The sequence below is a fragment of the Mastomys coucha genome, unplaced genomic scaffold (genome assembly GCF_008632895.1).
Source record: "Mastomys coucha isolate ucsf_1 unplaced genomic scaffold, UCSF_Mcou_1 pScaffold13, whole genome shotgun sequence".
Taxonomy (NCBI): domain Eukaryota; kingdom Metazoa; phylum Chordata; class Mammalia; order Rodentia; family Muridae; genus Mastomys; species Mastomys coucha.
Window position 1 is genome coordinate 24,643,646 of NW_022196895.1, and position 11,899 is coordinate 24,655,544.

Sequence of the window (11,899 nt, forward strand, 5' to 3'; positions counted from 1 at the left end):
AGATTGAACCTGAGTTTTTATGAATGCTCATTTTCAGTGTGACAGATAACTCTACACTGTTTCTGCAAACAAGCTTTGTTTTTTAACATTCATGGACATTCTGTTTTATATTCCATTAGGTGGTGTACAAAGGATTTCTTCCTTAAGTGCAGTTTGTCATAGATTTCGGATCCCACCAATCTTTTGGTATCAATTACAGTTTGAAATTATCATAACAAATCACAAGCAGAATCATAAAGGTCCAATTACTACTGGATGAGATTCTGTCCCGTGCAGACCACTGACATGTGTGGAGCAATATCAGGACATTGACTCTGTGAGTCGTAAGTCATTGGCTCTGTGAGGACAGTCTGTTAACTAATGACTTAAAGCCATTGTCTAGTAGCCTGAGATTGTAGTCACTAACACTTGAAAAAAAAGAGTTCAGGCCTGGGCAAAAATACATTTGATTATTGCATTAGCAAGAATTGAACCCATCAAGTATCTACACATGGTAGGAAGCAAATATCATATCCTTACAAAGACAACAGTACTCATAAAATGTTTTGAAGTCACATATGTCAGAATCGATTAATTTCAGGCAATATACTATTCAGAGAAAGTTGAAAAGTTTGATTACTATTATGGAAATTTTTAAATCATGTGAAGTCCATACCTCATTTAAAATACATTCATAACTAGTGGACAGACAGTGGTTCACACAGAGTGTTGATAATCTTCTGCACTTTAAAGGATAATGGTATTTATTTACTTAACAAAATATTCAAAGTAGAGACATCAAGATGTTTATAGTTTTTAGCCTGGCATATAATTATTTTTTATATCATTTAAAAAATTATTTGGAGCCAGGCAGTGGTGGCACATGCCTTTAATTCCAGCACTTGGGAGGCAGAGGCAGGTGGATTTCTGAGTTTGAGGCCAGCCTGGTCTACAGAGTGAGTTCCAGGACAGCTAGGGCTACATAGAGAAACCCTGTCTCGAAAAACCAAAAAAAAATTATTTGAAGTTTTGTTTACATTTATATATATGGCAAATGAAAGTTGTTATCTTTCCCAGGACATTCGATTTATTTATTAACATTAGAGAGAAAAGATTTCCTTGTGCATTTATCTCATGGTTGAAATGCAACCTCAAAGACAAATTAATTAAAATAAAGGGTTTTTCAATGTTCAATGTCCAAAATTTAATTACAATTTTTTTGCATAAAAAATCAAAGGTGTTTCTGGTAGTGCTCACCTACATGAATCTTTCAACTTCCCTGTAGCCTGGGTCTGAATACAAGATATATGCATTCCATGGATATACTCTCCATTGAAGCGCACAATACCTATGAATGCTTCATAATATCTCTGCTGAGATTCAAGAGTATCCTGTTACGAATATTGATGTTTTCATGAAACATACAAATTTTGTTTCTTATAAAAACATAATGGCTTTATTATAGAAAACAAAGATTTAACGCATTTCTTAGTATCATTCTATAGTGCATATGCATCTAATTATTGTAATTAGGATCTTTCTGCACCAGCATGTGTTACTATAGTGTTCCTGTTGGAATTTCTGACCTTGTTTCAACTAATAGTCATTAGTAAATTTTTGCTTGGGATTTATACAAAATCATTGGTCATTTCTGAAATGGCCCCAAGTATATTTCTGTCATTTTGCAATATATGTTCATGAAGCAATATTCTCAATATTGACAAGTATAAAAATATGATATAGGTAAACAGTGATGTGCACTGAAGATGCTCCACACCAAACACAGAACAAAGACTTAATTTGTTATAAATATAAGCCGATAGATCCTTTGATAATCACATTAGCTTTTATTTATTTTTTATTTTTTTTTATTTTTTATTTTATTTTATTTTGTTTTTGAATATATATAGGAAAGCTGAGTGGCAGGTGCAGGCACTGTGATGACCTGGGATGTCAAAGTCTCTCCATTGTTACTCTGGTATGCAGTTGGAGATCCCATGGCTACACGGAGCCACAGTCCTTTGGAAACATGCTTTAGCTTTTATTTTTAACTAACTGTATTATATACTATATACAATATACTGTATACTACATGCTAAATATTATATGCTATATATTATATATTGTATGTGGTATGCCATACGTAATATGGCATATGTTATATATCTATTATATATGTGTATATACATTACAAAATGTATATCCATATGATTTTTATCAGTGGTTGGTTTGTATATATATTTTATTAGTCAAAGATAGTATAAAAATTCTTGAACAAAAAGAGGTCGTTAGTGGAAAGAGTATAACAAGTCATGACTTGGATAACTTAAATACCCCTTCTGTTATATGGGAAAACTTTATTTATTTTATTTCTTTATTTTACTTTTTTACTTTTATTTTTACTTTTATTTTTACTTTTTTTACTTTATTTATTTTTATTCTTTATTTATATTTTACTAAATAAAGAATGTGTAATATACATTTTTCATTTTATATTCTAAAATAACTATAGTGTGTTTATTCCTTGTGGGAAATACTTAAATATCTTGAGTGTGGGAGAAGATTATGTGTGAAAATAAAAACAGATGGAAAGAGTGCCCTATACCAGCTAGCGCAGATTCACACTGGAGAGATGGTTCATGAAGTCTCATAAGTCATAAAATGTCAAAATTATTTCATAGACTCGATTTGTGTAGTGTAGAAACCATGTACCATATTAGAAGAATATAACTTACTTTTACTTATGTTTATTTTCCCCCTCCTTTTTAAATTCCAAAAATATGTACACAAAAATTACTATCAGTGTAGTACATAAAGCTATGCTCCACAAGAGGTGAAAGCTCATGTCTCCTTGGAGATTTCTCTTATTTGATGGTGTTCAATGCTTTTTTGTGGTGTAACTGTCAAATAAAAAGGACAAGTATTTATGAGCTAGGGAGATGGATCAGTCTTAGTGATGTGGACCTGTAACTCTATGGCTAGAGGAACAAAGACATATGGAAACCCAGACAGAGATCAAGCCTGGCAACTGGTGGGCTTAGGGTTAGTAGGCAACCCTATGCCAAGAAATAATGTGACTATCAATGGAGGAAAATACCTAACTTAGCCTTTTAGCAATCAGGATATAGGCAATAAATATAAGCAAATTATAAATAAATAAGCAGTATTTATTTATTCATTCTCTGTGTCTAACATATGTATATATATGTATACATATGTATATATACATATATGCATGTGTCTGTGTGTGTAATATAATATAATTTATACTTTACATATTGATTTTCAGTGAACATTATTGGTGGTTATACATCTGGACTACTTTGCATAATGTACAAGTGGGTCAGTTTATTCTTTTTGGATATATATCAAGAAGTAAGATTACTGGATTAATTTCCTATGTATATATATCTAAAGAAAGATTACAAGATTAAATTTGTTCAGATATATACTTAGAAGAAAAATTCCTGAGGCAAATTTTTAATTTTCTGAGGAACCTTCATATTGATTTCCTGTATGATTATAACAAATCACAACATCATCATAAGTATTCAAGAGCTCCATACTAACAAACAAGTACTTTATCTTCACTAAGAGTTTTTTTCCACTTCTTTGTTTATAACATAGGTGAGTATACTGCTTGAATATAATTTTATAATTATCTTTTATGACTATGATATTAAGCATTGTTTTCCTAACATTTGAGATTTTCATACATGAATATTTCATTATAGTTGCCTCATTTAGAACTTACCTTCTCGGTCGTCAACACATATCATATCTTGGGTCTCAAATTTATAATCTCTCTATAATAAATTATTCTTGTTTTATATATGTCTATATAGATCCTACTGAGTTCAATGTGTTATTCATGTGTGCATATATTTAGGGCTGACAACTTTGGATTGGAAGCTTATTCTTTAGGAAAACTGGATCTTTTTCCATTAGTAGTCATTGACTGATAGATAAAGAACTCTCTTCTGTCTCTCTCTCTCTCCCTCTATCTCTCTATCTCTCTCCCTCTTCCTCTCTCTCCTTCCCTCCCCCTTTCTCTGTTTGTCTCATACAGAGTCTCTCCAGGTATCTCTGGCTTGGCTAAAACTCATTAAGTAGACCAGGCTCACCTCAAGTTTTACTTGCTTCTGTTTCCCAAATGATGGGATTAAAGGTATAGTCTCTTGCTAAGAAAGAAAAGAGGGTGCAAAATTAACTTTTAACACATCACACAAATCTTTGAAATATATATATACTTCTTGTCTACTATGCATATTATTTCTACAAATAATCTCTAATTACTGTGGACTTGTCTCTCAGCTAGCGAATATATATTATGAATATGTTTCTTGATGATAGAGCCCATTTGCAAAAGAAGACAAGCTTTTAATTTGTTTTATCCTGAACAAACTATAGAATCTCCAAAACTAATTCCGTGATTATATCTGGACATTGTTATTTGTAAGATGTTCATGTTCATTCAATTATTTATGAAAACTCTGCTTCCATACCATTCACATGGTATTCAAACACTAAGAGTCACCAGGAATGTGCTCTGCCTTTTAACTTACATGAGCTGCTTCCTCTACGACTTCATTTAGTACTGTGTATTCTAGTTAGTTTTAAAATACTTATGTTTGGTACTTAGGTATATTATGTTTATTTTTGTAATTAATTTTTATATTTCAGTGAGTTTTCCCCCTTGTAACCGCAAGCACCCTGAAGATAGAAAATGTTTGCTGCACCCAAAAAAAACTTCAATACACATCTCAGTCAATCATCACTCACTTCTTACCCCAGGCAACTTCTCTCTGTCCTCTATCATTGCAGATTGAATCTGTCTTTTCTGTGTTTCACACTGATGGGATGAAACAAAACTAGTCAGTTTTCCCCAAGTTCTTTCAATCCGCATACTGTTTTTAGATTGATTGTGTGGCCATGTCTGCCAATGAGGTGTATTTCACTGTCAGTACATCCCAGTTGGTTCTTCCATTCGTTCCATGGAGGACATTTTTAAGACTATTTCCTATATGAGGTGTTTATGAAGTGTTTCTAAACAAGCCTGGGCAAGGCTTTGCTGAGACTCGTTTTCATTTATAATCCTCATCCCATTTTAATTCCTCTATTATATAAAAGGAAATATTAATTTTCTACGAAACTGTAAAACTAATCTCAAAGTGGTTGATTCATTATTAAGCTCAATGACAATTCATTAGGCCCTCAGCAACTACATGGCCATGTCTGCCCATGGTGATTTAAATACCTTATGAATCTATCTCCATGAACTGAAGCTTTATATACTGGGTAAGGCTAATAACATGTTGCATTTTTCCTTGATTTCATTGACTATTTCTAAGTATTTATTCATGATGTATCACATTGATTGTTTTTCTCATTGAAAAATTAGGATTCAATAGTGCAATAGTTAAGTAAGAGTAATATATCCATATATATAAATATATTTCATATAAAATTTTATACTGATAATCTGGGCATGTGGATACTGTTATTTCAAGATAATATTAAAATAGTAAAATACAAATGCCCTCATATTAAAATATTGTAGCATAACATTAAAATTCCTGTACCCTTCATAATAATTTTATGTCTTAAATGCCACAGCAAAAGAAACTACTGATTTAGAAAGCATATGGTAAGACAATGAGCCACATCTCAAATGGATGGTGAATCTGCTTCATACCTTCAATATTGCTATGCCACTGTCCTTTTTACAGTAAGCAACTTGTCAGAAGAGCTAGCAGAGATAACAGGAAGGCAAAGTACGGGAAGCCAGTAAACCTTCCTCCCACAGTCTCTGTCATGGAGATGACTGACCCTATCAGTCTGTTCCAGGGACTTGGGTAGTTCACAGTTTTGAGTAAGTAACATATATGTTGAATAAATATCATAATTCACTCCACCATTTCTAAGAGTTTCAGAAATTATAAACTGTGGGTAAATATCTTTATGAAGCATAAATATAGTTGGGAGTTTTAGTATAGATTTGCAATTTTAAAGTATTATTCTCTAAATGAAGATCATTGTTGTAATAGTGTTAGATTTCAATTTGTGAAAATCACCTGAGACATGGGCCTCTGGCATGTTGGTGGGAATCATCCTGAGTAAATTGATTAAGATGAACAGACACACCTTCTCTGGGTGGCACCTTTCCTTAGGAAAGGTTCCTGGACTGGAAAAAGTAGAGAGGGTAGGACACTATATGTTATGAACTTGTAGATTCCACCTCCAGCAGAAAGACAAGTCATCAAGTGACGGATGTGGTTGCCATCCCACAGTCAAAAACTCTGACCCATAATTGTTCTTGTCTGAAAGAACTGCAGGGACAAAAATGGAGAAGAACCTGACAAAAAAGAGGTCCAGTGACAGGCCCAAGTTGCGATCCACTCAAGGGGAGGCCCCAAGACCTGATACTGTTACTGAGCCTATGGTGTGTTTACAAATAGAGGCCTATCATGACTGCCCTCCGAAAGGCCCAACAAGCAGCTGAAAAAGTGAGGTACAGATAGTTACAATCAACAAATGGTCAGAAGTTGGTGATCCCTGTGGTTGACTTAGGAAAAAGCTGAATGAAGCTGAGGATGAAGGTGACCCTGTAGGAGGACCAACAGTCTCAAGTAACATGGAACACCTCGAGATCTCTCAGACACTGGGCCACCAACCAGGCAGCATACACCAGCTGATATGACACACCTAGTACATACACAGCATACTCAGCAGAGGACTGCCAGGCCTGTACTGGAGAGGTCTGATGGGGTGCGGGTGGGAGGTGGGGACATCCTCATGGAGATGGGGGTTGGGTAGGAGGCATGGCATGAGGAACATTCAGAGGATGCACCGAGAGGGGAATAAAATCTAGACAGTAAAAAAAGGTTAAATAAAATTGAAACACACACACACACACACACACACACACACACACACACATGGATTGAAAAGGACCGTTTTAGATTTTGTTTTTCATGTAAACACCACTTTAACTGTTATTTTCATAGGTAAAATTAAAATAAAGTGATATATCAAAAATAATAAAGATAATAAAGAAATTAGTTCATTTGCAACCAAAATTCTTAATTCTTGCTTGGCACCTTATGTATTTTTTTTCTTCTGTCAGTCATCTCCAATCTAGTATTTCATAATATACCTTCTTGTTGTGATTTCTGCTTCCCATAAAGAAATGTTAAGTAATTCCATGGGGGTTATATTGCCTTTGCATCCTTCAAGGAACCTAGCATACTGGTATGGAACTATTCTGTAATATATTAGTCCATGGATATTTCTTGAGAAAATTGGTTACCTTTGGATGTTATCTCATAGGAGATCCTGTTTCTTAGTCCTTCTCCTGGAAGTGTAGACACAATAATAGATATTTGTCCCATTTCTCACCTACAAAGCACTGTCCTGACTGTGTATCTACCACCTTCACCTAATAAAAACTCATGATGTCATGAATTCTGCTTCACTGCTTTCCTACAAGAGCTCTGGAGGTTTAGCTAGGCTGCATTGTAATTTCTTATCAACTAGCTTGCTTGACATTTGATTTTTTTTTTTTTTTTGCACTAGACAACCACGGATACTTTCATTACAAACCTTATGGGTTTTATATGTTTCATTATAATGTGGATCCACAGAAATTTGAGGATTAGGAAGTAATATCATTAGTTATATCTTCAGGGGATAACTCTGGTCATCAAAAACATTCTTGTAAATTTATCACAAAATGGTATGTGAGACATTTTAAATGACTTATGAAACAGGAATGCTACTGGGCAGCAATCTCTCCTATAGAGAAGGATACAAGAATCATTGTGCTGGAGAAGAAGACCTGAAGTGTCCCACACATAAAACACAGGGCTCATGAATATTTGAAGGCACCATTTAAACTTGCAATGAAGAGGACAGTTCAATCTTCTATCATTCATAGAGGCAGGCAGAACACAGTTTTCAGAAATGGGTTTATTTCCCTCCATGTGTGTAGTATGAATTAAGCAGAATTCTATCTTGTTAGTTTCTACAACACAGCTTGTCATGCAGGTCCAGTGAACTTTTCAATGGTATGTCAAAATTGCTGTCTTATAAACCCTTTGCTTGTCCCCTTGATAAGTTGTTCTTACCATCTATAAAGTCATCTCACACACAGGTGATTTCAGTGACCTTATTGCTGATATCAAACTCTGCCACTGTTCACTGGCAAAAGTAGCATTTTAAATGTTGTTCATCATTGGTTTAGAAATCTTGCATTCCCAAGCCGTCTAATACAGAGTATAACAGTCTTTGTTTGTGCTACATGAGTCTTCTCTCCCATTTACTATAACATTTTTGTTTGCCCACCCCTCTCTCTTGCCTTTCAGGCACAAATCCTTCTTTCCCTGACTATTTGAATTACTAATTTTTCTTCTTGAAATATTACTCAACATGTTAAGTTGGTTAAATGAAATTGACAACCAAAAATCTATTTAAGTATTAATATTCAATGTTCAATATTGTATTAGTCAGTTTTCTCATATGGCCAGGAGTAAGAAGGACATACACAAACAAACATAGATGTTTTTTATATGAGACTGTGTTTCAACAGAGTTTGACTCCTAAGTAAAAGCCATGAAGTCCCCTGGTAATCTGGTGGTAACCATGTAAACTGGCAGATATGAGATATTAATGGTGTATTTTAGACCAAGTTTCTAATGTAGAACCCAGGGAATCCAGTAATGTGAATCTTCCTGACAGACCACTAAGAAACATACTGTGAATTGAACACATGAGGGTGTTTCCAAGGCTAGAGAACCCATAGTTCCCATTTCCAATAAAAAGAGTGGAAGTCATCCTTTCTAATTTTGATATAGTCGTTCAGTCCAGGCCCCATTCAGTAGATGCTGACTTTTCACTTGGCAGAGGATTTCTCAGGCTTCTCGAACAGCACTCAGACTTTACCACCTGTCTAGAGACATTTTAACCCAACATGTTCAATTCCATTGTTAGCATACACAAAGTTCTAACAGTTTTATGACATTTGTAGAAGACCAGTTAAAGATTGTAGAAAATAAGAATTTATCTAAAATTTACTTCTAACCCCTTCGAATAGAGAAATGGAAGGAATGACCCATGTATGTCTTAGGTTTCTGTTTCTGTGACAAACACAGAGACAAAGCACACACTCTGTACATGTTCAGTACACTTACTAGGTGGTTTTTATGCCCCCAGTCCCATATAAAAATCCAGTGAGCCTAACCACTGGACACCTATGCAAAGAACAGGAGACATCTGTTGCACCCAGTCTAGTATGATTAAATATTTTCATAGTTCTCCATGGCTATGGATTAGTAATTCAAGATACTTGAATTTTTAGTATATACAAACTGGGCCTACTATATTTTATACTATAGCTCAGATAATGAGACAAATTCCAGTTCTTAGGTAAAATGATGAGAGAAAGAAAGATTAGTGTTTAGTGTTTATTAATATATATGTATATATAATAATTACATATTAATATATATGTATATACATATATATTAATAAACACTAAACACTAATATATATACATATATATACATATATATATATGTATATATATATATATGATCTTTTCTTTCCTCAGATCACTGACCCATATACCAATATTCCAGGCTCCTCTGGCAGCACTCAGGTATGACTTTGCCACCTGTCTAGGGATAATATATATATATATATGTATTATACATTGGAACCACCTTTTATTTTTTACTTAGAAACAATCAAAAAAGTATACAAGATGAAAGAAAAATTACCCTTTAGTTTTCAAAAGGAGGTAAAAATAATTCTCCTCTTACAAGTGTTCTATAATAAACTACTAAATAATGTACTTGAAGATTCTTTGAAAAACTTAGTTTATTCAATATTTTAATAGGCTTATGGGTGACATTTTAGGCTACTAGAATTGTTAGAAAGAGAGTATATTGAAGTTGTAACTGCCTCAATAAAAAAAATTGTGCCTTTTAATATGGATAGTACATACTGTGAATTGAAGTGTACCTCTCTACTATGATACATGAAAAATAGAAGTTATACAAACTTATCTGTATTCAAAATGTGCATAGTTCCATGGTATATAGTTACCTTTTGATACAGTCTTGGTATATTTTACATACTTAATGGATTTCCTATGTAACATCAGAGTTAGTTCAACTTAAATAGCCTTCCAAAGTTTTGTTCTGAAAGGAAGAAGTTCTTTGAAAATCCCAGATGACCATGACAAGAGCAGTTGGTTTTGATGTTCTGACGTCAGGGAGGAACCTGGGTATGGAAAATGTATTCAGCCTTCTTCTATTTTCAGTGTTTCAGCATTTGACATCAGGTACAGCAAGTGACACTGACATTCTTATTCCCCCAAGGCTTAGCTGGTAGTTCCTAGGAATATGGCTTATGGCATGGCCTTTAAATGCAAAGCAATCAATCCCATGAGACATCCACATTGACTTCTACTTCTGTACAGCTATTATACATTGGTAGTCTCTCCTGTTCCATTACTTCTAGGCTAAGGACAAGGGGAGCATATCACTGTGCCACAACAGTCAACTCACAGTTTTTGGATTGTCTCTTTCTCAACTCTCATTTCTTCCCTGACTTCTTCCTACAGAAATCACACTGGAGGCTCTTTCCCATATTTCCTGTTGGTACCTCGACTCTGTTTCCAGGTAAGACAAGTTTCTAAGATTTGTACTATGGTTTCATACTCTGGGGAAAGAGAAGGAAATTACTTCCTGCAAGTTGGACCTTCTCATATCTATGTGTTTTACAAGATTTGATGAAAATGAGTCTTTTGTGTCCATAGTTGAAAAAAAAATGAGGTTGTTTTGAGCCATGCCTTTTGAGACTCCTAAATATATGTTTTACACCATACAAGTTACTATATTAAGGGATCATTTTCCTTGGACATATATAAAAAACATAATAATTTTAATAACAAAGGGATTGAGTATTAGAAATATTTACATGCTGTTTACAACAATACTTGTTGTAAATCAAGTGTTCCCTAAATATGAGCCATTCCATAATATAACAGGCCTGATCTGATACTGTTATTTATTTATTAGTTTCTGAATTTCTAAAACAATTTTATCTATATGATCCAGCACCTGACTTGTATGTTTTATTTAACAGCTCATTAGTCCATGTATCTATCTTCTATGTATCTATTTAATATATTGTTTCTCAATTTGTAATTTTTTTCATGTTTCAGGGTCTAAGAGGTAGACAATTACCTCATGACTATGCTCAAAATATCAGTCTTTTGAACTGTCTATGGACACTTGGAAAATAAGTTTGTTCAAATAAGCCAAAGTATTAGATAAGTTGTAATCATTGCTCTCCTTCCTTAGAGATGGGCATAAATGGGTGAAAGTAATTATTCTCTGATCAAAATTCCAGAATTTCCTACATTCATCTAATTCTACTGGTCACCCCTAAATTTATTATTTGGGATCCTTTCACCAATTTTCTGTAGATGAAGCCCTAAGCTTGACTTAGCTAGCTCCTTCTCCTAAGTAGTCACTACTGTTTTCATAGAAAGAAAGAAGAGAAAAAAATATTCAAACACAAGAAGCAAGGATCAAAGTGCAGAAAAAACACAGAGGAAAACACATTTATCTCTAAAGGACTCTGTAGATTTGATCACTATAACTCTTGTCTCAGGTTCTGCGTTAAGTGGCTGATAGGTGAAGGATGGTGGTGATTTGGTGGTCTATGATGGGCTCAGCACCTCTCATGTACTTCACATAGCATCTTGGTTATGTTATTTGTGCAAATATACCAATTGTAATAAAGAGGGCAACAAAGTTTGACCAGATCAAGACATCACCACACACAGGAAGCCCAGCAATGGAGATCAAAGTGCTCCAGAATCATAAAATGCCATCATCATGGGTAATCTTTT

General features: G+C 34.1%; 1 non-coding gene across 1 annotated transcript; it reads right to left on the minus strand.

The window, feature by feature from the left end:
• Positions 1 to 1,881: 1,881 nt before the first annotated feature.
• LOC116087876 lies at positions 1,882 to 2,014 on the minus strand. The gene has a single exon (XR_004117667.1). It is a non-coding gene; the product is annotated as a small nucleolar RNA SNORA44 (small nucleolar RNA).
• Positions 2,015 to 11,899: the final 9,885 nt, after the last annotated feature.